The 25043-nt window shown below is 41.1% G+C and overlaps 1 protein-coding gene across 5 annotated transcripts in view; it reads right to left on the reverse strand.

Moving 5' to 3' along the window:
* The window catches only part of PLAGL1 (PLAG1 like zinc finger 1), a 110527-nt gene extending 92183 nt beyond the window's left edge, over positions 1-18344 (reverse strand). For all 5 annotated transcript variants that reach the window (XM_072826448.1, XM_072826376.1, XM_072826440.1 and 2 more), the window contains exon 1: positions 18219-18344. The gene's annotated coding sequence lies outside the window, so the exon portion shown is untranslated. The remainder of the gene's footprint in view (positions 1-18218) is intronic.
* Between the last annotated feature and the right edge of the window lie 6699 nt (positions 18345-25043).

Consider the following 25043-nt stretch of genomic DNA (forward strand, 5'->3'; position numbering starts at 1 on the left):
GCTGAAGGCGTGAAGAATGTCAAGTAGTCAAAGCCAACGGACCCTACAAAGTACATAGTATATGATGCATGTACCATCAGTATCACCCATATTGTATGTTCATTACTAGAAAAAGACAGGCTTGTTTTAGAAGTTTAAGAAGAACCAGAAGACATTTTAAATGGTAGTAATAATAAACATCATCCTACCATCTAATTACAATTATTAATATGCCTTCCATTTATTCCTTTCCATTTTTTTATATTATTGAAAGGATCTGGAATAGATACAGTGATTCTGGCCTCAATCTGAACATAAACATCTTCCTAAGACATTCATTTATAGGCATATGAGGAGCTTCCTGTAAATATTATTTATACAGGTTGCAACTGATAATATATATTGCTGTATAGCAATATTAAATTAGCAACCATTCTTCAATTATTGTACCTCTATATTATCAGTTTGAAAAATCACAATCAATGCAGTAAACCCCTTTTCATATAAAGTGTTCAGTATACTTAAAAGTTACTTTTTGAGGTAAGGAATGCCTTCCTAAGTTTGACACAAACTCGAAAAGCCATGAAAAACATTGATAAATTCAACTATATAACAAAATCAAATTTTTGGCCTGACAAAAGACACCATGAGCACAGTTACAAGACAACAAACTGGGAGGTGGGGGGCTATGATGCATGATAAAGGACTAATTTCCTATATACGTAGAGAGCATGTCTACAGATCACTAAGGAAAAGAACAACACAATAGAAAAATGAGCAAAGGATAGGAAGAGACAATTCATTTAGTGAAGAGTATGCAGATAATTCTTAATCTATTAAAAGACACTCCTTTAAAAAAAAAAAGACACTCCTTTTAATCTTAAGAGAAATGCAAATTAAAACTATGCTGAGATTTTTCACTTATCGCATTGGCAAAGATTCCAAGATTTTAACACATATTGTGCTGTCAAGGGTTTAGAGAAAGGGACTGTTACCTTTCCCCAAGAAGAAGCTCTTCATGTACTGACATGTAACAAATTGCCAAGGTATTAAGTAAGTAAAACATGGAAATACTGACCAGTTTAGATAGTGTGTTAACATTTCTGTAAAAATGGAGTGTGGAGAGGGGATAATACGCCCTCCCCTTACATATACACAGGCATTTGGTTGAATAACGAACAATATTACTCTGAAAAGAAACACAGGTTCTTTTTCATACACCTTAGTGTCAGGGATTCACAGGAGCAAGCACACTTCTTCACTGTCCACTCTTTGGTGACTTTTGAATTGAAAAACATTTTAGCATATTCCTATTGGAAAAATAAAAGTCCAGTTTTAAAGTTTAAATAAAGTTTAAATAATTTCTTTAGGATAGATATCTAAAAGTCGAATCTTCCAGCCAAGGAGTCTAAGCATTAGGACTATTGATTGTGGAACTGCTTTCCCAAAGGGCTTAAACTCTTTCTGGTAGCAATATGTAAGGATATTTTGCAGGCATTATAGGCAACACTTTTTTTTTTAAAGTAATACTACACTCAATGTGGGGCTCCAACTAATGACCCCAAGATCAAGATGTCACATGCTCTCTACTGACCAAGCAAACTACCCTGACACCCCAAGATCTTTATATTTGAGAAAGTGATTAGGAAAAAAAATGGCATCATTTTGATTTGCCTACCTCGATTACTAGTGAGTCTGAGCATTTTCTACCTTTTGTTAGCTCTTTATATTTGTTCTTTTGTGACTTACCAGTCATCACTTTTCTCCTTTACGCATTGGAGAGAATGTTTTTTCTAAAATATATATTTTTTTCCTAAAATATATTATACCATATATCAACCTTCTCTCTGTCACTTACTGCAACTTTTTAAAAATCATTTTGAAGCTTTTAGTTTGTATTTGACAGAAGTTTTAGCCTCTCCTATGGTCAAATATAGTCCTCATTTCCTCTGTCTAGTTCAGTCCAAACATTCTTTTGTTGTTTCTACATACCAGGCAATCACTAAGCCCTGGGAGTTGTTGAGAGGCACAGTCTATAAAGGTGACTGACACGTGAAAGCTAATTCTTATACAGCATGGTAAGTGAAGGTGAAGAACTACACGCTATTATGGACACACAGCATTGGGGCACTTAGCTCAACTCAGCAGCAGAGGCCAATTTTCTAAAAGAAATTATTCTATACATTTAGAAGATAAAGACATTTGAATAGGGCAAGGACAGAAGATACAATGGATTGAGTGTCTATGTTCCATGCAAATTCATATGTTGAAGTCCTAATCTCCAATGTGATAGTACTTGGAGCTGGAGACTCTGGAAGATACTCTGGTTTAGATGAGGTCATGAGAGTAGAGTCCCAATGATGGTATTAGTGCCCTTATAAGGAGATGATGAGACCAGAGTTCTCTGTCTACATGCCCAAAGCAAGAAAGGCTAGGTCAGGATATAATTGGGAAAAAAGGTCTTCACCAGCAACCCAACCATATTGGCACCCTGATCTTAGACTTCCAGCCTCCAGAACCAGGAGAAGTGTTCATTGTTTAAACCACCCAGACAATAGCTATCTGTTATAGTGTCCTGAACTAAGAAATTGGTACCAAGAAGTGGGCGGTGCTTTGGCAAATACCTAAGAATATGGATGAGACTTTGAAACCAGGTAGAGGCTGCAAAAGATTTTGAGGTATATGCTAGAAAAAGCCAAGATTGCTTGTAGAGACTTATTTTTTTTTAAGATTTTATTTATTTATTCATAAGAGACATACAGAGAGAGAGGCAGAGACACAGGCTCTCCTCTCAGGGAGCCCAATGCCCCAAACCCCCAGAACACACCCTTGAACCGAAGGCAGATCCTCAATTGCTGAGCCACCCAGGCATCCCTTGTAGAGACTTTTAAAAGAGATTCTGGTGAGAGCACAGAATGAGAGGAGAGCCATAGAAAAAGCTTCCAGCTCCTTAGAGAACCCGTCTGTAATCACATACAGAATCTTGGTAGAAATATGGATGGTAAAGGCCATTCTGATAAGGATGAGACACAAATGAGGAACGTGCTTTTGGACCATGGACAAATACCAGTGTTTTGTGGAAGAAGAACTTGTAAGCAATGAAACTGGATATCTAGCCAAAGAGATTTCTAAGCAAAGTTTGGAAGGAGCAGCTTGGTTCCTCCTGATAGCTTATAGTAAAATGTGAGAAGAGAGAAATAAATTGAAGAAGGAAGTGTTAAGCAAAAAGGAAGGAGAACTTAAATATTTGGAAAATTCTCATCTTATCCATCTTGCAAAAAATGAGAAAGCACATTTGGAAGAGAACACGTAGTGTGTGTCTGACTGACCATTTGATAAGATTAGGGCATGGGTGTGAACCATGATTAGTGACCTAATCAGCCACTCCAGCAGGAGCACCGCCAGTTTCAACAGCGGTGGGACAAAATGAAGGCAGACTTCATTTTGTCAGACTTCTCAGAGCTCACAGGACCTTAGAATTATTTGGCAGTGAACACGCACTATTCTTCAAAACAAAGGAAGCAGCACACCGAAGGGGATTCAGAGATAATCAGGGCAGCTACTCCCACCACAGACCTGGAATACATGGACCCAGGGAGCAAGGCTACCTCTACATTGGTTTCAAAGGGTGGGAACACTGCCCAGCAGAACTGTATAAGTGGGGCTTCCCAGAAGTGGGGACACAAACCACCATCCCCTTGCAGAATCTCAGAGTCAGAATTGTTGCCCTAGTGATTCTTAAGGGTAGACTGTCTAGCCAAAGAGGATTATTCTCAAACCTTAAGGTCTGAGGGAGTATGCACTCCTGGTTATGGACCTGAGACTATCTCTTCCTTCTTTCCTATTTCTCCCTTTTGGAATGGGAAGGTCTATCTCATGCCTGTCCCATCATCATAGGCTAGAACCACAGAGCTTGTTTGGTTTCACAGGTTTATAGCTGGGGTGAAATTCTGCCTCATGCTAAATCATATAGGACTTACCCATAGCTGGTTTAAATGACACTTTTGGACCTTAGAATTGATGCTGGAATGAGTTTTAGACTTTTGGAGCAACTGGGATGCACAGTATTTTATGTGTCAGGAATTGGGAAGCAAGGAGTGTAATGCTGTGGACTGAATGTTTGTATCTTCCTAAAACTCATGTTAAGGGTCTCATCCCCAAATATTATGGTATTTATGGGTGGGATCTTCAGATTAGTAGGTTTAGATGAGGTCATGGAGGTCATGAAGGTAGAGCCCCAATGATGGGATTCTCAAAAACTTATATGGGGGATGATGAGACCAGAGCTCACTAGCTGCCTGGGATGGCAATACTAAGGAAAGACCATGTAAGGACATAACCAGGAAGAAGGTTCACATCAAAAGCCCAATCTGGCTGGCACCCTGATTTTGGACTCCCAGCCTCCAGAACTGTGAGAAATAAATGTTTGCTGTTTAAGTCACCCAGTCTATGGTAATTATTATAACAGCTTGAACTAAGACACTAGGTAAAGGCAAGACCAGAAGCAGTGCATGGACATGTAAATGACCTACACTGGGAACTACCAGCCGCTTGTTATCACCAGAGCCTAGAAGACACACAGAGTTGTGAGAAGTAAAGCTAAAGGGCTAGTGAAGGGTCAGCTCAGACTTGTGACTTACAGAACTGCGAGGTAACAAAATAGGTGTTTTAAGCCACTCAGTTTATGTTAATTTGTTATGGCAGCAATAGAAAACTAATATAGACTTTGGTGTCTGGAAATGGTATGCTATTATAACAAATACAAATATGGAAGAGCCCTAGAATCAGGCAGTAGGCAGAGACAAAAGAATTTTGACAAACATGATAGAGAAAATCTTCACTGGGGCACCTGGTGGCTCAGTCAGTTAAGCATCCAATTCTTGATCTCAGCTCAGGTCATGATCTCAGGGTCCTGAGATCAAGCCCCATATTGCAGTCCTTGTTCAGTAGAGAGTCTGCTTGAGATTCTCTCTCTCTCTCTGCCCTCCTCCTTCCCTGCTCTCCCTCAAATAATTAATTTGAAAAACAAGAAAGGAAAAAAGTCTTCACTAAACTGAAGCTGAAATATGATCATTAAAGGCACTACCAGTGCAGATCAGAAGGAAATGAGAACATGTTACTAGAAATAAAGAATGGCACACCTGAAAATGATCTACAAGTGTAACACAATCTCTACAAAAATTGTGCTAACTTCTATGCAGAAATTGAAAAGCTGCTCCTAAATTCTTATGGAAATTCCAGGGAACAGGAATAAGCAAAACAATCTTGAAAACCAAGATCAAAGTTGGAGGGCTCACCCATCCCTAATTCAAAACTTACTATAGAGCTTCAGTAATTAGGACAATATTGTACTTGCATAAGACTAGATATAAATCAATGGAATAGAATAGAAAGTCCCAAAACAAACCCATACACATATGGCCAGGTAATTTTTTTTTATGAGAGTGCCAAGACCCTTCAATGAGGAAAGAATAGTCTTTTTTTTTTGACAAATGGATCCATACAAAGATTTAGCAGTAAAAAGAAACGAATTGATAGATGCTACAACCTGGATGACCTTTGAAAATATTATGCTATGTGAAAAAAACAACCAACAAAGGGCCACATATTGTATGATTCCATGTATATGGAATGCACAGGACAAGCAAATATAGAGACAGAAAGCAGATTAGCAATTGCCTAGGGCTGGGGAGATGGAAGGATTGGTGGAAACAGGTTTCTTTTTTAGATAATGAAAATGTTCTAGAACTGATTACAATGATAGATGTACAACTACATGAATATACCAAAAGCCATAGAACTATATACTTTAAATGACTAATTGTATGGCATATGAATTATATCTCAGTAAGAGATATAATTTTTAAGAAAGAAAACCACATCAAGGCACATCATAATCAAATTGGTGGAAACTAAAAAAAAAAAAAAAAAAAATTGGTGGAAACTAATGACAAAGAAAAAATTTCAAAGCAGCTGGAGGAGGGGAAAAGGACATAAAATAAAAAGACAAATCACAAATTTGGAGGTAAGCTTCTTATCCTAGAAATATAAAGAACTACTATAAATAAAAGAGAAATAAACCACCGGAAATAACACTGGGAAAAACATACAAATAGGCAGTTAACTAAAAAATAAACTGAAATGATTGAGAAACAAATGAAAGGATGGTTGACTTCCTTAGTAATCAGATAACATAGATTTTAAAATGTCAGATACCAGGGGCACCTGGCTGGCTTAGTCAGTAGAGCTTTCAGCTCTTGATCTCAGGGTCATGAGTTTGAGCCCCAGTTAGGGTAGAGCTTACTTTAAAAAAAGAAAGAAAAAAAAATCAGGTTTCATTTCCCACTGCAAAATTAAAAAGTCTGCCAAGAACATTTATACTTCTGATGGAAGTATCCAATAGCACAACCACTTTGACCAAAAATTGGGTATGGAGCCTGCTTGAGAGTCTCTCTCTCTCAAAGAATATGTGAGATATATATCTATATATATCTCACACACAAACACACACACATACCACATCTCCATACCCAGTGTGGAGCCTGACCCAGGGCTTGATCTCACGACTCTGAGATCATTTTATATATATGGAATACTACTATATATACTATATATATATATATATATATATATATATATATATAAAAATGGAAAGTAGTAAGTATTCCATTATATATATATAATACATATAAAAAATAGAAAGTAGTATTCATATAATGGAATACTACTCAGCCATCAAAAAGAATGAAATCTTGTCATTCACAACAATGTAGATGGAACTAGAGGGTATTATGCTAACAGAAATAAGTCCTTCAGAGAAAGACAAATACCATATGATTTCACTCATATGTGGAATTTAAGAAACAAAACAGATGAACATGGGGAAGGGAAGAAAAATAAAAAGATGAAATCAGAGAGAGAGGCAAACCATAGGACTCTTAATGACAGGGAACAAACTGAGGGCCGCTGGGGGCGGAAGGGGGTCAAGAGATGGGGCAACTAATTGATGGGCATTAAGGAGGGCACTTGAAGTAATGTGCAGTGGATGTTGCATGCAACTGATCAATCACTGAACTCTACTGCTGAAATTAATAATACAATACTGTTGATTAAATTGAATTTAAATTTAAAAATTTTAAGATTCTCTCTCTCTCCCTCACCCCTTCCCTCCCTTCTTTCTCTCTCAAATAAATAAATCTTTAAAAACTATGGACATAATTACAGTTATGTTCAAAAAAGTCAGCCTCTAGATAATATAGATCATAATTCTACTTATAAAGCTAAACAATATTCACAAAAAGGTAAACTGTGAAGGGAATGATAAATATAAAAATTTGCCTAGTGGTAATACTCAAAGGGAAATGAGGAGGTAAGGATTTAGAGAGGAACTCACGAGAACGCCAAAGTTAACAGGAAGTAGTAAAGACAGAGGGTTTCAGAGTACTCAAAATAGAAAATTTTGGATGGCTCAGTCAATGGAGCATGCGACTCTTGATCTTGGGATTGTGAGTGCGAGCCCCCCGTGTAGAGATTACTTAAAATCTTTTGTCTTACTTTTTTAAAAGATTTTATTTATTTATTCATGACAGAGAGAGAGAGGCAGAGACACAGGCAGAGGGAGAAGCAGGCTCCACGCAGGGAGCCCGATGTGGGACTCGATCCCAGGACCCCATCCCGGGACCCCAGGATCATGCCCTGGGCCAAAGGCAGGTGCCGAATTGCTGAGCCACCCAGGGATCCCCTTATCTTACTTAAAGAGAAAATCTTTTTTAAAAAATAGAAAATACTGTATAATTTGTGTATCTTGTCATTATTTCATTAAAAACCATATCTGAAAAGAAAAGGAGGTGAAGAACTAGAGACAGCTAACCTTAAATATGTTTTAGAACACTTGGGTAAGGGATGCCTGGGTGGCTCAGTGGTTGCATGTCTGCCTTTGGCTGAGGGCATGATCCCGGGATCCAGGATCGAGTCCCACATCGGGCTTCCTGCAGGAAGCCTGCTTCTTCCTCTGCCTTCCTCCCTGCCTCTCTCCCTGTGTCTCTCATGAAATAATACATAAAATCTTAAAAAAAAAAAAAAAAAAAAACATTTGGGCAAGAAGAGGAAAGATGATGGTGGTTGGAAAGGGCCCAGGGTAAAGAGGTTTGGCTTTATTCTTTTCCAGAATAGGACATGGTTCCCACAAACATATGGGCTAGGGAATGAAAACCAGTAGAGACTTAGAGATTAGTAGGTTGATGATAGTAGTGGTGGGAAGGATAGAAACAGTCACTGAAAGCCTTAGCCAGATACTGCTCCAAGCCCTTTACCTGCCTTGTGTCATGGTGGTTCTAGTACTAGTCCCATTTTCCCAATGGAAAAACTGAATCTTAGAGAAGTTAAGTAACATGTCCAGGATCAGATATTTAAAAAGTACGAACTCAAATTCCAGCCTGGCAGACTCTGGCCCCAAAGCCAGGATTTTTTTTTTCCTTTAAGATTTTATTTATTTATTCATGAGAGACACAGAGAGGCAGAGACACAGGCAGAAGGAGAAGCAGGCTCCATACAGGGAGCCCGACATGGGACTTGATCCCAGGACCTAGGGATCACGACCTGCGCCGAAGGCAGATGGCTCGACGACTGAACCAACTCAGGTGCCCCCCAAAGCCAGGAATTTTTATCCTCTGAGCTGCTATCCTCTGACAATAAGGGTGGGGGGTTTACGTGAGAGTCAAGTCCTACAGCAGTGAAGACAGGTCCTGACTATGAAAGATACTTCTGAGGCTGGAGATGAGGAGGATAAATGCAGGGGTGGAGAAGGAGACTCAGGAAGAAAGCAGTTCACAAGTTCACAATTTATAGTCCACACCCCCACCTTTTTTTAAAGAGGTAGGAGGTCAGATCGTTGAAAGTGGGGTGGGATCTAGGTTGAATTAAAAATATTTGTGGTTCTGATGAGAGTTGAGTGGAACAAAGACCAATTAAGGGGACGTGAGATTCACATTTCTCATCACATATACCTACTGCCTGGAAAACTGGGTACAACCCCCTGCACTGATTGATTTGTTCTTTCTTTCTCTTGATCCTGACTGGTTGAACTCAAGTAAATTAAATGGACCTATAATGCAATCCTGCTGTAAAGTCTTTGATACCAGCAACCAGAGCTCACTTAGCTTTCCTGCTTGGAATCCCTAAATTTTATCTTTTGTATGTTGTTCTCTATCCTCCGAGGAGAGTTTTTCTCTTTATACTTTTTGTCTTTACCCTCTTTTGAAGCTAGTTTTCTTTTACGTTTCTGTCTCCATAATTAGATCATAAACTTATTCAAGGGAATAAGAACATACTTTGCAAAGAGCAAGCATATAATATTTAAATCTCTGTCCTGGCTAATTCAATAATTGAATTTCTATACATATCTCTGAAACAAACTACAACACAGAAAAATAGACTTCTTAAGTGCTACCAAAATCTATGTATTTTTACATAGATTTAAAACTCTTAAAATCTCTTTTCACAACTATTGTAGCAATAAGCTCTTATCTTTCCAAAGCATCAGTCCAATTGTCCAAATTAACAACGTTTTCCTACTGTCTATGAAATCCCCCAAGTTAGGGAACTATATCTGTTATTCTTTTATTACAAATAGGGATCCCTGGGTGGCGCAGCGGTTTAGCGCCTGCCTTTGGCCCAGGGCGCGATCCTGGAGACCCGGGATCGAATCCCACGTCGGGCTCCCGGTGCATGGAGCCTGCTTCTCCCTCTGCCTATGTCTCTGCCTCTCTCTCTCTCTCTCTATGTCTATCATAAATAAATAAATCTTAAAAAAAAATTTAAAAAAAAAAAACAAATAATATCCTCAGGCAAAATCCACTGGCAAACATTCAGAAATTAAGTAGAAAAAATAATTTTAAAACAATTTAGTAGGTTATATTAAACAACTTACATTAAAGTCTAATCAGCTATAGACGTTAGCATAATCAGATTATAGGCTATTGCCTCAAATAGGTAATTTATTTCCCCAAATTTCTCTATATATCATGCAATTAAATTGCAAAATGTATTTCAAAAAATAACGAAACCACTCAATACAGGAAACCGCAATAAACAAAAGAATAGGACACAGGGAAACCAGTAACTGCAACATGTGTTTCTTTAATGAAAAAAAAAATCTGTTCAGGCATATATTCAGATACCAAATAACTTCCACTAGGATTTTCATCACAAAAATTCTACTTAATTGCTGTGATCCCTTTAGGTAATCAACACACACACTCAAATGATTGCTAAGGATAATCATCTACTTTTATTTTTGTCACAAACAGTACCTAGGTAAGGTAATGTTAAGCCAATGTTTCAAATGTTTTTGACCACAACCAACAGTAAGAAAAATTTCATGTTGCAACCTAATACAAACATATTCATGTAGTTCACGTAATATTTATCTTACTAATAGTGGTGCACTCTAACCTTTTTTAAAATACTGATTTCATTCTAACAAATTAAAACAAGAGTCTGAAAAAATACTGCTTCACTTATTTTACTGCCATGGTTTGGTTTTGTTTTTTGAGAGAGAGGACAAGCAAGCGATTGAGCATGGGTGCGGGGTGATATACAGGGGAAGGGAGGGAAGGAAGAAAAGAGAGAGAATCTCAAGCAGGCTCCAGGCGAGTGAGAAGCCTGAGGTGGGGCTCAATCTCACAACCCTGAGATAGTATTTTGCATAGTTAGTGGACAGTTTTCTGATAAATCAGAAAAAATACACAGATCAGTTATTGATCATGGTATTTTTGCCCAGTGAACATAGACAGGACCTCTGGATTCTTCCCTCTAGGCAGCCACAACCAAATATGATGAAATTCATTTGTCATCTCTAGGTTTAAGAGTCTAAGTGGTTGGAGAAAAGTCTTTGCTTATATTAACTATCACATGAATTGTGTCCAAATATACACCAAAAACAACACTTTTAACCTCAGAATCTACTCTTCTAATGGAAGAGGTATCTATTTTCCTATGTGGTCTAACAAAATACTATTTAACCTTATGTCTTAAATTACTTATGTCAATTGGTGACCATGGTCTGCAAATCCAATAAAGGAAGACACTTTATGATCATGAAGGCTCATTTCATAACAAATCACACATTAAACTATAAAAATATGCGTTCATTGTAACAATACAAAAGGACCTACATAAAAATTAAAAAGTTTATTGGCCTCTTTAATAGTCCATTTCCTAGAGGTAGCAAGGATTAAGTTTGGTGAACATCCTTTCAAGCTTCCTTTATATTTATATAAGGAAAAAATGTGCATTTGTATTCATGTCTGAGTTATACCAGAGCTATTTTCTTTACTAAAATATTTCCAGCAAATTTTAAATTTGTAAATGAACTGCAGTGTTTAATAGATGAATTATAATGCAAATTTAATGTTCTATCTTGTATCTAATATAGCTCAGTGTTTGAAATAAAACATTGGGAAAATGCATTAACCCAGCACTTTTTCACAACATGATGTCATAATGAAAGATTCCATTCAAAAAAAAAATGGAACTTTCTATTGAAAAATATCCTCTCTATATAGTGGTATCACATACACAGAAAAAGGAATGTCTCATTTCTTTTTAGGAAAAATATGAAATACGAGAAATGAGCACTGAGAAGCACATCCACAGACCTTCATATCCATAGTTATTCATGAAAACACACTTGCCAAGACACAAGGTATTCAGCAGAGAAGGAAGCTCGCCAAGTGCTTAGTTTAACACTTTCATTTTACATATAAGGAAGCAGATTCAAAGGTCACAAAGCCAAGAACAGAAGCACGCGAATCACAACCCACCATCTCCTGCTGGGTTCACTGTACAAAACCACATGGCCTCAGCATTCTTTAATGTGAGGAGTTGTGTTTATATGGATTGAGAGTTGTATGGTTTAAATACAATTGCCTTTGTCCCCAAACCTTGCTCCTTAGGATCCCTCTTTCTCCTGCATCCTTCTCTCCCAGGACCTCCACCTACTCTGAAGCCTGCAATCCTTTCTCCTCACTGCAGGCTGGGTTCTCTAGTCTCTTCTATCTGAGACCCTCTGGCTGGTGCATCCCCACTCTGCCCAGAACTCTGTTCTTCACATTCATCCTTAGCAAAGTCCTAAGGCTCCAAGGAGAGAAATGTGACCTGCTCGTCTCCAGATACAGAACCACAGTTGCCAGAGAGATAAATCATGAGTACAGGTGACTTTAGGAAAGCCAAAGGTACATTTTGATGATTAATGGTGACAAGGCCAAAGAGAAAAAAATCTGATCCCCCTGAACAATTATATAACCAATGTCTTGATTTGGATTCTGTATTCACAGAGATAGATTCATGTTCCAAATAAATGGTAGCCCTATAATTTGGGCTAAAATGCAACATTTGAAAGTTCTTATAATAGTAGCACTCTTGCTTCTGAAAGCAGATATACTTTTTCATAATGATACAGCAGCAGCTCAACTTATAAAACATACAGAAGTAAAACAGAGGAGTTGAAGCAGCAGCACGTAAAAGAGATTTCACTTTACTTTTCCCTCACTCCTCCTAACCCACGTCCACTCTTGGGCATCCCTTGGGCTCCAGAGAATCAGTTTGAACAACTTAATACATTTTGACACATTTACATTTACCAAGCAATGTCAACACCTATACAAAGTACATAACATTTTACACATTGCAAATTGATAATAACGGTAGTGTTCTATTCACCTCTTGCTTGCTAAAAACTTTCTACTCTTATTTTTCTCAAACATTAACAAATTATAAATATCTTGTTCTGTATCAGATAATATGTGGATTAAACAATTTTTCTTCTGATCACAGACCCACCCCATCCGTGTCCCCAGCCAAGGGATCCATCAGTGGTAAGAGGGATACAAGCCCAATACCAACTTCATGCAGGCACACTGCTCACAATGCTCCAGAGAACTGCCCTGGGTGCCACCTTCCAATGTACCTCCAAATTCCAAACCTTCAAGCTGCTAAAGACACTATATTCCCTTTGATTCTCTTGCAAAAATGACACAGAAATTAGCTTCATCAGTTTCACTTCTGGGCCCCCTCCTCCCAAACTCAGTCTAAGTAATTGGGCCCCTGGGGTCAGGAGTTGTTGTTGTGTGTGTGTGTGTGTTGGGGGGGGGATGCCATAGGCCATCCCATTTCTTCCACACCACCTACCTCCATTTCTCTTACCTCTAGATTTTGCTCCTATCTTCCTTTAACCTAGTCTTCAAGTTTGTGGACTTGTGCAAATTGATGGCCAATTCAGAACCTATTGAGTATTGTAGTTGTGCCTTCAGCTCGGTCTCAATTTAAGTTTCGGCTCAGTCAATACTTGGTTATCTCTAATTAGAGTGACTCAAAATTCATACACATACTGAAGTTAGAATTGGTGTAGTTGCCAAAATAGTCCTCAAAAGTAAATTTGCACATACTAGAATTTCTCCTAAGAAAAATGACCTCCAATTTAAGAGAGATTGTAATAACTAAATCAAAATCATGAATACCTGACAGGTAGTTGACAAATCTAGGCAAAGACTGGTCATCTGGGAGTCCTGGAAAGGGAGACTTGAAGAGGACCATTGCAGTCAATGCATCTCTACCACTGCAAAGGAGAGCCGAGCTGAGCCGAGCCGTCGGTTCCCTAACTGGCGAAGGGTGGATCACAGGCTTCATGACACTATCCTGGAGATCAATCAACTCTTCTGTTCTCTCAACAAGTAGCCCTCCAGCCTTTAACTAGTTTCCTCTGCCATAACGTGAACGCCTAAGCATGCTTTGAAAAAGCAAATCGTCCTGCAAGTCACTTTCATCTTTCAGATGTAAATTAATAATCTAAAAATGGGATGCTTTAGACAGATTCTGATTTGTTTACTTAGTGTGACTCAGACCCCACAGGTCCGGCTAACATCTGGGCAGAATTCAAGGGCCTTTGTGTCTGATAACAAAGGTCCCAAAGTCCTCTCCAGACACCTCCCCTCTACTTTCCTTTCCTAGGGATCCTATGACTTCTTGATGTCTAAACTCCTCTCCAAGAATAGGGAAGAATCATTTATACTTTGTTAAATACTCTTCACAGCCCCAATCCAAACTTCCTCTTAGGTGTTTTCAATATACCTAGCAAACGTATTCAACAGGTAATGCCTATCATAACTAATCGTTAAATCTGTTAAGACACCTGGTGAATTTCAGGGAGCCTTGTAATTGGTAGAGGAACCTTTGCCTTCCACCAGGATTCTCCCATAGAGCTGCCCAGCAAATAAACCCGCTTTAGTCTTTCGGGACACCGGTGACTAGTTGTGGGGGATGAGCCTCAAGGTCCCAGTTATCCGTACTCTTACTCCTTCAGCTATCCCTAATGCCACCCACTGTTCCTGCAGCCTCACGTGACCAGAGTTTGAAATGTCATTCTGACCCTTGCAGGGAGGCTACAGTCCTCCAGGAAGCTTTCTCAAACCTTTTGAGAGCACTCTGGTCCCCTCCTTTTGGGAGATGGTGCTATACCAGTTTGCTATTTACCTTCACCCCACCACTCATTTCTTCATTGCTTCTTGGACTGTTGATTTTTATAGGGTCACCCACAGCACCCAACACTATCCTAGGCATGTATGTTTTTGATTGCTTCATTGAGATGGTGAAAATGCTAAACTGAGTGTTATAAAGTTGATAATCCTTTGCATGTAAAAGGAGAAAGATGATCCATGAAGGTTAAAGCACACCTTCAATAAGTAAAAAGAAAAATGAACCAAAGCTGGGGGTTACTCTCCAAAACATTTTTTTTTTATGCTTTTCTGCATCCTTGTTTTACATCGAAGAGATTCTTGGTCATACTTTTCCATTGCAAATTACCAATTAACATTCTAATTAAAATCAGACCCACATCCATAAGGTCTCTACATAGCCATGATCTATGAGCCATGATCCCCTCCCCCACCTCTCCAGGAACCAGACATGTGTGACAGGAGATGTGCAAGGAAATATTTTTGCACCAGAACCACCAGCTGCAGATGAAAGCAGTTAAGTCGCTGAGCAATAAGGCTACTTTTCTAGTAATATTACAACACATTACTGGAAGTTGGAGAGAGGGGCTCCCCCTTTTAGAGCCCTTCCATATAGGACTTCCTTACTGCTTTCCCACGGTCTCCCTCTCCCAATCCCATCCATAAGCTTAAGAAAAATATAAATTTTCATAGACATCAACAATGAACAATGAGAAGTGGAGAGTCACTGGGTGTTGGTGTTAGTGGGGTAGTTGTAACAGACACCCACAATTATAGCCTTTGCTCCTTTAAACACCAGGGAGGGGTCACTCTGGCCATAACCCCATCAGCAACAGTGTGGAACCAGGGAAACAGACACAAAATTGCAAAAGATGGAGCTTCTCCCTTCAGTTCAGCTACCCTTTTACCTAGATGACTTTTGCAAACCAGCCTGGCCCAACTCCAACTGGAAAAGGAGGACAGAGCTATCTGTCCAGCTCACTGGTGCTTCCACTAGGATCAAGTGAGGGGAGATAAGAACAGCAAGAGCAGAGGCCATTGCTGATTGAGGCCTTATCACAGCCAGGTGCCTCCTAAGCATCATAGCTGTTAATCCTCACAAGTCTCCTGTAGATCACATTATCCTCATTTTACAAATGAGCAGACACAGGTAGTTAAAGTCACCAGCCAAACTCAGAACTGTTGAGTCTTATGCTTTAACTCCTACATCATACTGCCTCCCTCTATGTTTTGAAATAACTTTGAAAACTAAGAGTCCATACATATCTAATGGAGGCCTGAAGACGCTGGTGGCCAGGTTTGATTTACCTATTTCTTTTGTACTCTTCCCTCCCAACAAGTACTCCCCTCCCCACCACCAGTTCTATCAAAGTCCTTTCTCTTCTAGACCTCCTCCTCCTCCTAATTATTCCTTTTATTCTTCTTGCAGCTTTCCTTTTATGCTCTCTCCTCTACTAAACCATTTTAAGCTTTCCTAATGAACAGTGAGAATTTACCCCCCCAAAAAGCACATTTTTGAAAGTACATATAACTAAGAGACTTTAGCCTGAATATTATTTTTAAGTGGAGCTAAATATTTAGTAAGAATGCAGGACCCATTGAAAAGTTGTGTTTTTTTTTTGTTTTTTTTTTAACAATTCCTTTCTTGGATTAACTTTAGACACAGCTGAGACTTTTACAGAGATAAAACGATAGAAAGCCTAGTAAATTTTAAAGAGAGTCATCATGAAACCAAAAGTCATTTCTACTTTAGATTGTCAGCATATGATTACACTAGAATTTCATCAGATTGAAAAATAAGAACACAGATTTGACTACCCATAGAATCCTCACTTCTCAAAGCTTTTACAGAAGGGTGCTGTTTACCCAGCTCCAGTGTCACTTCTTACTCATGCCCTTCCCCTGAGGCTGATGGGGCTGCTCTTTCTCCTGGGCCACACTTTGTTCATTCTATACCTTTATTATTATCTTAACCCGGTTATATTGTGGCCTGTTTTTACACATTAGTCTCCTGCACTAGCAAGAGATAGCTAGAACAAAGAACAGCATTTTATTCATCTTTGTATTTTTCTAAAATGCCTGGCACATCAAGATTCTCCACATAGATTTGTTGAGTAATGGAACCAAAATTCACATCTAGCAGGGAAACCTGCAGCCTTTAGCCTAACTGGGGTTACCACAGGGCAGGGCACATTGGCAATTACTGGCTGGCTGTTGGTTTGCCTAGATGAAAATAATCTAAAGCCTCTGGTTTTTTAGAAGAGGAAATATACGTGGTGCATTTTCCAAGCCATCACCCAGAGATGGGGCAGGCTGGAGCTTGCTTGCATTTCTTCCAGGTGATTCTGATTTTTCTGAGTTACAGTTTACACCAACACTGTTAGAGATAAGACTACCTGAAAATACCCCCTCTTTCCCCAGCGGGATAATTCTCCCATCCCCCTCCCACTTAATCCAAACATCACTTCCAGAACCAAAGCATGTGTCCTTTGTTGCCACCAGACCAGAACTTCGGATCATTATTCTGATTTCTCGCTTTTCAACACTTTGTTCATTCTGTACCTTTATCCTCTTAACCAGGCTACAGGTTACTTGCTTTACAGGTGAGGCACCCCAGTGCTTAAGACTCGTCCAACGGTCACACCGAGTAGAACCCAGTTCCTCCACTTCCTAATTCCTGACCAAGCGCCCACAGCAAAATCCCTGGCGAAGCTTTTGCAACAGCAGCACAGGCCGGAGCTTCCACCCCATCACTTCTGATTCGGGATCTCTGAGGTGGGCCCAAAGGTCGTACTTTGAAAAACTCTCCAGGCGCCTCCGGGAGGTGCCTCGGGTCAGGCAGTCCCGCAGCAGGCGACACAAACCGTGAGCTGTCTACGCATTCCCCGAATAGCTCAGTTATTTCTGTTTCATTCAAAGGGGCCAGACAGACGCTCAGTGATACCACAGTGGAGTAAGTGCGGTCGGTAGTGGTCACCTCTTTCTCGGCAGAAGGACGGGCTTCTGTGGACCTCTTCACACTTAAGTAGGCGAAACCGGCACCGAGGGGTCACTGTCCCTGGCTCCGCCCGCCCCCAGCTCGGGCCGCGAAGCAGGGGCGCCGTCGCCGGCCAGAGCACCGCCGCGCACCTGCACAGGCTGCGCCGCCCCCCCCCCCCCCCGGGCCTCGTCCAGGCTGTCGGCGAGCGCCACGGCCCCGGGCCCCTTTCTCCCGAAGTCTGGGGGGCTCCCCCGCCGCCACTCCGTCATGTTCTTCCCATCACCTCGGTCCCTCAGGGGACAAGCTACGGTTGAACTGGAGATTCTCGCGTTTGGGGTGGCTGAGAAATTCCCTGCGGTGATCGCCGACATCCCCGCACCCCCCGCTCCCGGCCTCGGCGCGCCCCCGCCCGGGCACCGCGGGGCGGGCGGTAGGTGGCGGCCCCTCGGCTCCCGCGTCACCGGCCCCGCCCCGCCCCGCGCAGGAGCGAGCGCCGCCGGCCCCGGAGAAAGGGGAAGCGCGCCCCGAGCCGCACGGAGGCGCCGCCCGCGGCCAGCGCGCCCCGCAGCACGCGGGAACGGCCAGGCCCTCGGCCTCGGGCCCCGCCGCGCCCCGCCGCGCCCCGCCGGCCTCCCGCACCTGCAGCCCCGCGGCCGCCGCCCCGCGTGCACCTGCGCGCGCGCCCCGCCCCCCGCCCCCCGCTCCCCCCGCCCCCCTCCCGCCGCCGCCGCCGCCGCCGCGCGCCTCACCTTCCAGTCCTCCCGCCTCGCCCGCGAGCCTCTCCTCCCTGGAAAGTTCTGGGGTCCGCTCCCGGGGCCCCGCGCGGGCAGCCGGGGGGGAGCGGGCGGTCTGGGCGGCCGCCGGGCGAGCAGCGCGGCTCCGACTCGGCGGCGCGGAAAAGGAGAAGGGGAAGGGGAGGAAGGGGCGGGGAGCCTCGGCGGGGTGATCCCCTCCGACCCCGGGCGGCCCGCGTTGGCCGCTCGCGGGGACTGCAGCGCTGATTCCTGCCTGCCCCGCCGCGTCCTCCCCTGCAGCGGCGCAGAGCTTGGGCTCCGGGGTCGGGCGGTTTTAAACCTTGCTCCGCTAGCAAGTGTGTCGTCTCGGGCAGTTCACCTTCTTGGCAAAATGAGGAAAACAATAGCGCCCATCCAGGGCAAATCCAGCTTCCGTGGGGCTTCTTCAAGGGGAGATATAAAATTAGACTCAGGGCTTTGGACGCGAGATGAGGCCCGAACCTTCACTAGCTTTACACGCTAAATCAAGGGAACCACTGGATAACCCTAGAGTGGGTCCTAGCACGCTGGGCAGGTGTTGTTTATGAGGATGATTTCCTTGTAGCGGGTAAGGTGGACCTGGGAGGGGAAGAAATAACGCTGTCGGTTATGTGCCAGGTGTTTTGAATACATATGGTACTTAATTCATGCACAAACCGAATGCCAGTTGTACAGTTCAAAAACCTAAGGCTCATAGCTGGTGCAGCGGTTCTGGAAAACAGTATGGAGGTTCCTAAGAAAATTGAAAATAGAGCTGCCCTACCACCCAGCAATTGCACTACTAGATATTGACCCCAAAGATGCTAATGTAGTGATCCGGAGGGGCACCTTCACTGCAATGTTTGCAGCAGCAATATTCACAATAGCCAAACTGAAAGAGCCCAGATGTCCATTGACAGATGAATGGAAAAAGAGGATGCGATATATACATACAATGGACTACTACTCGGCAATCAAAAAAAAATCTTGTTAATTAATTGAATGTAAATTTAAAAAAAAATTTTTTTAAACCCTAAAGTTCAGAGAAGTCCTATTACTTGCTTGTGGTCACATGGAACCCAACTTTGTCACATTGCAAATACCTGATTTTTCCACAATTTTACCTCACCAATACGGATATGTAAATATCTTCTGTAACTGTTTGAAGGAGAAAAGAAAGAAGACATGCCACCATGAGAGGACAAAGTGCCTCAGAAATACCTGTATTTCTGAATTTTTCACGGCAAAATTTCCCTCATTCAATACAACAGCAAATGGATTGCCCTTGAAAGCACACCCTCTGAGTGTGAAGTACCCTGTTGCAAAATCAATAAATGGCTTTGCTAGAATGTGTTCAGGTTACACATTTGCTTGCTCTATTAGCACTGTTTACTTTTTCTATTGATTATTAATACTACTGCAATTCAGATTGATGGGTTTATAATCTATTCCCAAAGGGCTTATAAACTAAGACAAACAATAACCTAATGAAAGGAACTCTCCTTGTGGAAGGCACTTTACATACCTTTCTCATCGAAACTCCACATGTCATTGCTATAGATATAGATTTATAGATATAGATATTTCCCTCCATTAGCCGATGTGAACTTAGAAGTATATTGTCTCTGAGTTTACGTGGATACACAAAATTTGAATCTAGTGTTGCTTGGGACCTAAATCTTGGCTTTTTTCCTTCACCTTGGAGAAAAGAGAAGAAACTAGCAAAAATACATGAAGTCATTTATATCTTGTAAAGTGAGGGAAAAGAAGATGTCAGATTCTAGTAGTTATATTCCCAAATTAAGTTTCTATAGCAGAAAACTAAAACATATAGCTTAATTTGCTTTTCTAGAATGAAGAAGAGTGACAAGTAGAGCATCAGGCATGTAACAAACAGTATATTTGTTGAATGAACTAATTCATAAAAGAATTAGTGAAACGGTACTTGGTGGTGCTTATTAAGTCACAACCTTTCAATAGATGTGATTCTTGTAGAATGAGAGAATAACTGGGGTGCCTGGGTGGCTCGGTCGGCTGGGTGTCTTGCCTTTGGCTCAGGGGTCCTGGGATCAAGCCCCGAGCTCAGCGGGGAGCCTGCTTCTCCCTCTCCTCCCTGCTCATGCTCTCTGTCTCCCTCAAATAAACAACTAAATAAAATCTTTTATAAATTAATTAATTAAAACAGTGTAACAGAGAGGTGTCTGTACCCCCTCCCCTCTAATTTTTTTCACTGCATCTAATTTCAGGTCACTATTAACCAGTAAAATGGGCAAGTCAAGTATTAAGAGAGAGCAAAAGGAAGAAGGAAAGAACAGAGAAAAATAAAAGGACCGTAGGCAAGAGTAGAGAGAGAAGGAGGAGGGACATCCTTTCCTTTGCCTGATGCTCAGAGGGAAAAGATCTTTCATCTATAAGAAATATGAAAAAAAAATCAAAACTATGTTAAATCCTCTAAATTGTGAAAATGAAGCCATAGTTTTATTTTTATTATATTAGTGTAAAAAACAGCAATATTTTGTGAAGACAGATAACAAAACCTGCATCTAAACAATCTGTGCACCGTCCCCCCTCCTCACACCCAACACCAACCACCACAGTTAGTTCTGGAGTGGCTTTGGATAAGGTGGAGGATGGGAGGTCACACATTTAGATAAAGAAGGCAAGTTCACTACCTCTCCCTCAAGCAGGGAAGCATTCTTGCAGGAAGTGGACATTCAAAGACTTTCAAAAACAAATTCAATAAAGGAAGTGAGAGAGGGAGCATACATGCAACTTTCAAGGAATGGATGATTTTTCAGAAATTCCAAGGAGGGAGTGAAATGGTGATTCTGATGAAGGGAATTACAGCTAGTGTTTTAATGTTATCAGGCAAGCTGACTCCAGAGTCTATGTTCTATAGCCCATGCTGCTAAGCACTCAGATGTAGAGGAGGTTAGACCACCCTATCTAAATACGGCAGGCTTGGAGAACAGAAGATGAAGGGAAAGGAACTCTGGGTGCTTTCTTAAGTGATCTGCAGAAAATATGAGGCTCCTGAGCCTGAAGTTTAAATCCAAATTTAAAGAAATGAGTAAAGGGAGTCAAAGGGTAAAACAACAACAAACAAAAATCTGCTGAGTGAATGAATATGTAGGCTGAACTGAAATCTGAATCATCTCATATAAAGCAAGAATATAAAATTGACTTTAATAATAAATATTATTTAGTATTTTAATCTAGTATTTTTATCATAATGTATACATACAGCTCTTAAGTGAGTAAAATTAAACATATTGAGAGAAAATGATAACTCCCATTCTACATTTTTTTTTCTGTTGAATGAAAGATCAGCTCTGATGCTCAGAAATCGAAGTAGCATAATATTTTTTAAATAACCTTCTCTATTTTTCCTAAATTAAAAGCAAGTCACTTGCTTATTATATAATTTTCTAATAAGGCCAAAAAGAAATGTATAACTAAAAACTATAAGTACATACATACATACATACAGCAATTAAGGATACTTGTCTCTACTCACTGATTTCAAGAGTGAGGTTCATAATATAATATAGTCTGAAGTAGTATTACTTTTTTACTGCATTAAAACTCTAAAACATCTCTTAAAATTACACCAAAATATAAAATGCAAAAAAATGGTGGAAATTTCAAGAAAAGATGACAAATCCACTACTCGTTGGAGGAGGTCATCAAGAGGATGGAACCCTAAGTTAACCTGGGAGCCTGCCCTGGGCAAATGAAGACTCCCTACCACCTCCCCGTCCATGAAATGGCTGCTCTGCCCACTGTTCTAACAGTGAGAGCCATTTTCAAGGACACAGCCTTGAGAGAGTAAGGTGTTACTGAGACCATCTAGACTGCGCAGGTGACTGAACCCAGTTAAGGCCTCCATGTGAACTTTTAAGATTCTGGTAGGCAGATGTGGAGATCTACTCATCTTGCAGCGACCCAAAGGCAAGCCTTGTAAGTAAGTTCCCTTTGCTTATTAAATCTGCTACCTACAAATCTGGAGTGGTCTGCCTCCTTGGTTTGTTCCTTGCCCTCCAAATATAGGGGCCAGTTTGTGAACTAACACTACCATAGCTTGAATTTTAACAGAATCTCTCTGAATTATTATCATGTTAAGCAAACAATAATAGTAAGGATATAGGAGTTTTGAAAAACGTAATTAACAGTCTTGATCTGCCACACACACATTAAAAAATAATAATAATAAATAAAGCAAATTTACTTCCTAAACCCAAATTGAGAGAAGAGCTCTCTTAGTTACATATCTAGGTAGGACAACCCTCATCTCCTCATCAAATTTCACTGGCATATCCAGCAGTCCTTAACTTTCAAATACAGTTTCTTAGTTATGTACGATTGGCCCAGTTGTACACTTTACATTATACCAATTCCCCCCCACCCCCAACTACCTTTCATATACCAAATTCCATTCAAGGGCATCATCTGCTGAGAGATGACAGTAGCTACTGAGTGATGGGTGGCACTATCACCTGCTTACCAAAAGGTCAGTCTTTTGGGGAAGCCTGAGTAGTGCTGGGGGCTTGTGGCCCCAATGCCCACTCTCCTATACTGAATTACAGTGTTCTTAACCTCTGCCTTCTCCAGGACAGGAGTAGCCTGACACCAGCAACCTGTCTTTCTCTCTACTTGGCACTGCAGGTTGGAGGTGGGGAGGCTATAACTCCAACTTGCCTCCCAGGTTGCTCAGGCTTGAAGGAGCCAGGGCTAACTGAAATCATAATAAGGAATTTTGTAATCATTTCTTTGTTGTAGTGATGAGAGCCATTTATAAAATTTATGGTTTTCTTTCCTTATACATTTGCCTTTTGAACACATTTCCAGGAACTCATTTGTTACCAATATAAGGGACTGTCTTAGCCAATACACTACTCCAAGGATATAGATTTCTCACACCACAGCCTCCTGTTCTGCCCCTCCCTGTCTTGCTTCCTCTTTTTTTCCCTCAATTTCTTTATGATTTTTAATCCCTAGAACCCCTTCCTATTTTCTCAATTCATTATCTCCATTCCAACTTTCTTATCTCCCTCCCCAGTAGAGGTCAATTAGTGTTTTGTGTTGTGCTTTTAAATTTTTTCAGTGCACTTTCCTTACTAGGCTGAGACTCTTCATTCCCTAGACCTCCCTCCATTGCCTGTCAGGAGTCTCTGGCCATCTACTTTCATGGTTAGTTTCCCAAATTGTTACATGTTACTAGAGCATCAGAGGAGTATGTCCATTGGATCCACCATGAATTCATACCATATGAGAAGAGCATTTATCCCCTGTTAGCATCCTTTTCATCCTCTTTCCAATGCATGCTCTTCCTGAATCCTAAACATATTCCATCCAAGACCTCCGTTGATGACCCTCCTCATGTCAAAAGACAGGACTGCATCCTGGGGGTGGCCCAGGTGGCTCAGCCGTTTAGCACCACCTTCGGCCCAGGGCCTGGTCCTGGAGACCTGGGATTGAGTCCCACCTCGGGCTCCCTGCATGGAGCCTGCTTCTCCCTCTGCCTGCATCTCTCTCTCTCTCTCTCTCTCATTAATAAATAATTAAAATCTTTAAAAGAAATTTTAAAAGACAGGATTGCATCCAAGTAGAAAAGCACTTTCCCCTGGATCTTCCACAGATATTTTTGCATCTTTCCATTCTCTATCTTTCTTCTTTCTGAGAAACAGTTCCTTCTTGCAAATGCTAACCCCTGTGCCTTAAGTCCCCAAACCCTCAACTTCTCCAGGATTGGACTTATCCATTGTCACCTTTTACTTGTGTTTTCAAAGTTCTCCACTCTGTTGTCTCCTGGGTCTCTGATTGCAAGCTGAGGCCTTGATGACTCAATAATAATTATTTTATAATTATTATATTTAAATATAATTATTTATACTAATATAAAATTTCCCAACAGCTCTGCTATTCCTTTAAACTATTGACCTATAATCTATATTCCCTAACCATCAAACGTTGTGAATGAGTATCTATTCTCATTCCTCCAGATTCTGACCCTTACCCTTTGCAGAACACCTTAGAACAGCACAAACACAATGCCTATCCCCCGGAATCTAGGTTTCTCAACTATTCTACTTTACCTCCTTCCATAGAAATCAATAGTCACATCCACTGGGCTCAGGGTTAGCATCATTCACTTCTCTGTTTACCAGGTTGACCTGTCCTTCCTCCTTCAGACTTTCTTCCCAAAAGCTTTTTTTTCCCCTAAGAAATTTAGAAGGGGGCACGTGGGTGGCTCAGTGGTTGAGCATCTGTCTTTGGCTCAGGATGTGATCCCAGGGTCCTGGCATTGAGTCCTGCATCGGGCTCCCCATGGGGAGCCTCCTTCCCCCTCTGCCTATGTCTCTGCCTCTCTTTGTGTGTCTCTCATAAATAGATAAATAAAATCCTTAAAAAAAAAAGAAAAAGAAAAGAAATAAATTTAGAGAATTTTTTTATTGGCTACATAACAACTACTTGATGTTACCCTTACTTGGAGATCTTGGTTCCTTTGGTAGTCCATCAGGTTGAACATTTTTAAAAAGCCAGACTCCTGGGCCTCCCATGCCACGCATCAATAATCCAAAATTATGTCGATTGTATATACCTAGATTTATATGCTCTTTCAATATCCTCTACCTACAGACTTTGTGGGGAGAGGGAGGAGGAATTGTTAATAGGCCCAAGGAAATAGCTTACAGCTGTAAGTAGAGGCAGAGCAATTATCAAGAAGCTAAAGGAAATCCTACATGAAATAACCTGTCCGTCCAAAGCTATCATCTCCATATTGAGGAAATAATGTCAACTCTGGAAGAAAAAAATTCCTCA

This window comes from Canis lupus, chromosome 1 (genome assembly GCF_048164855.1).
Source record: "Canis lupus baileyi chromosome 1, mCanLup2.hap1, whole genome shotgun sequence".
In the NCBI taxonomy this organism is placed as follows: Eukaryota; Metazoa; Chordata; class Mammalia; order Carnivora; family Canidae; genus Canis; species Canis lupus.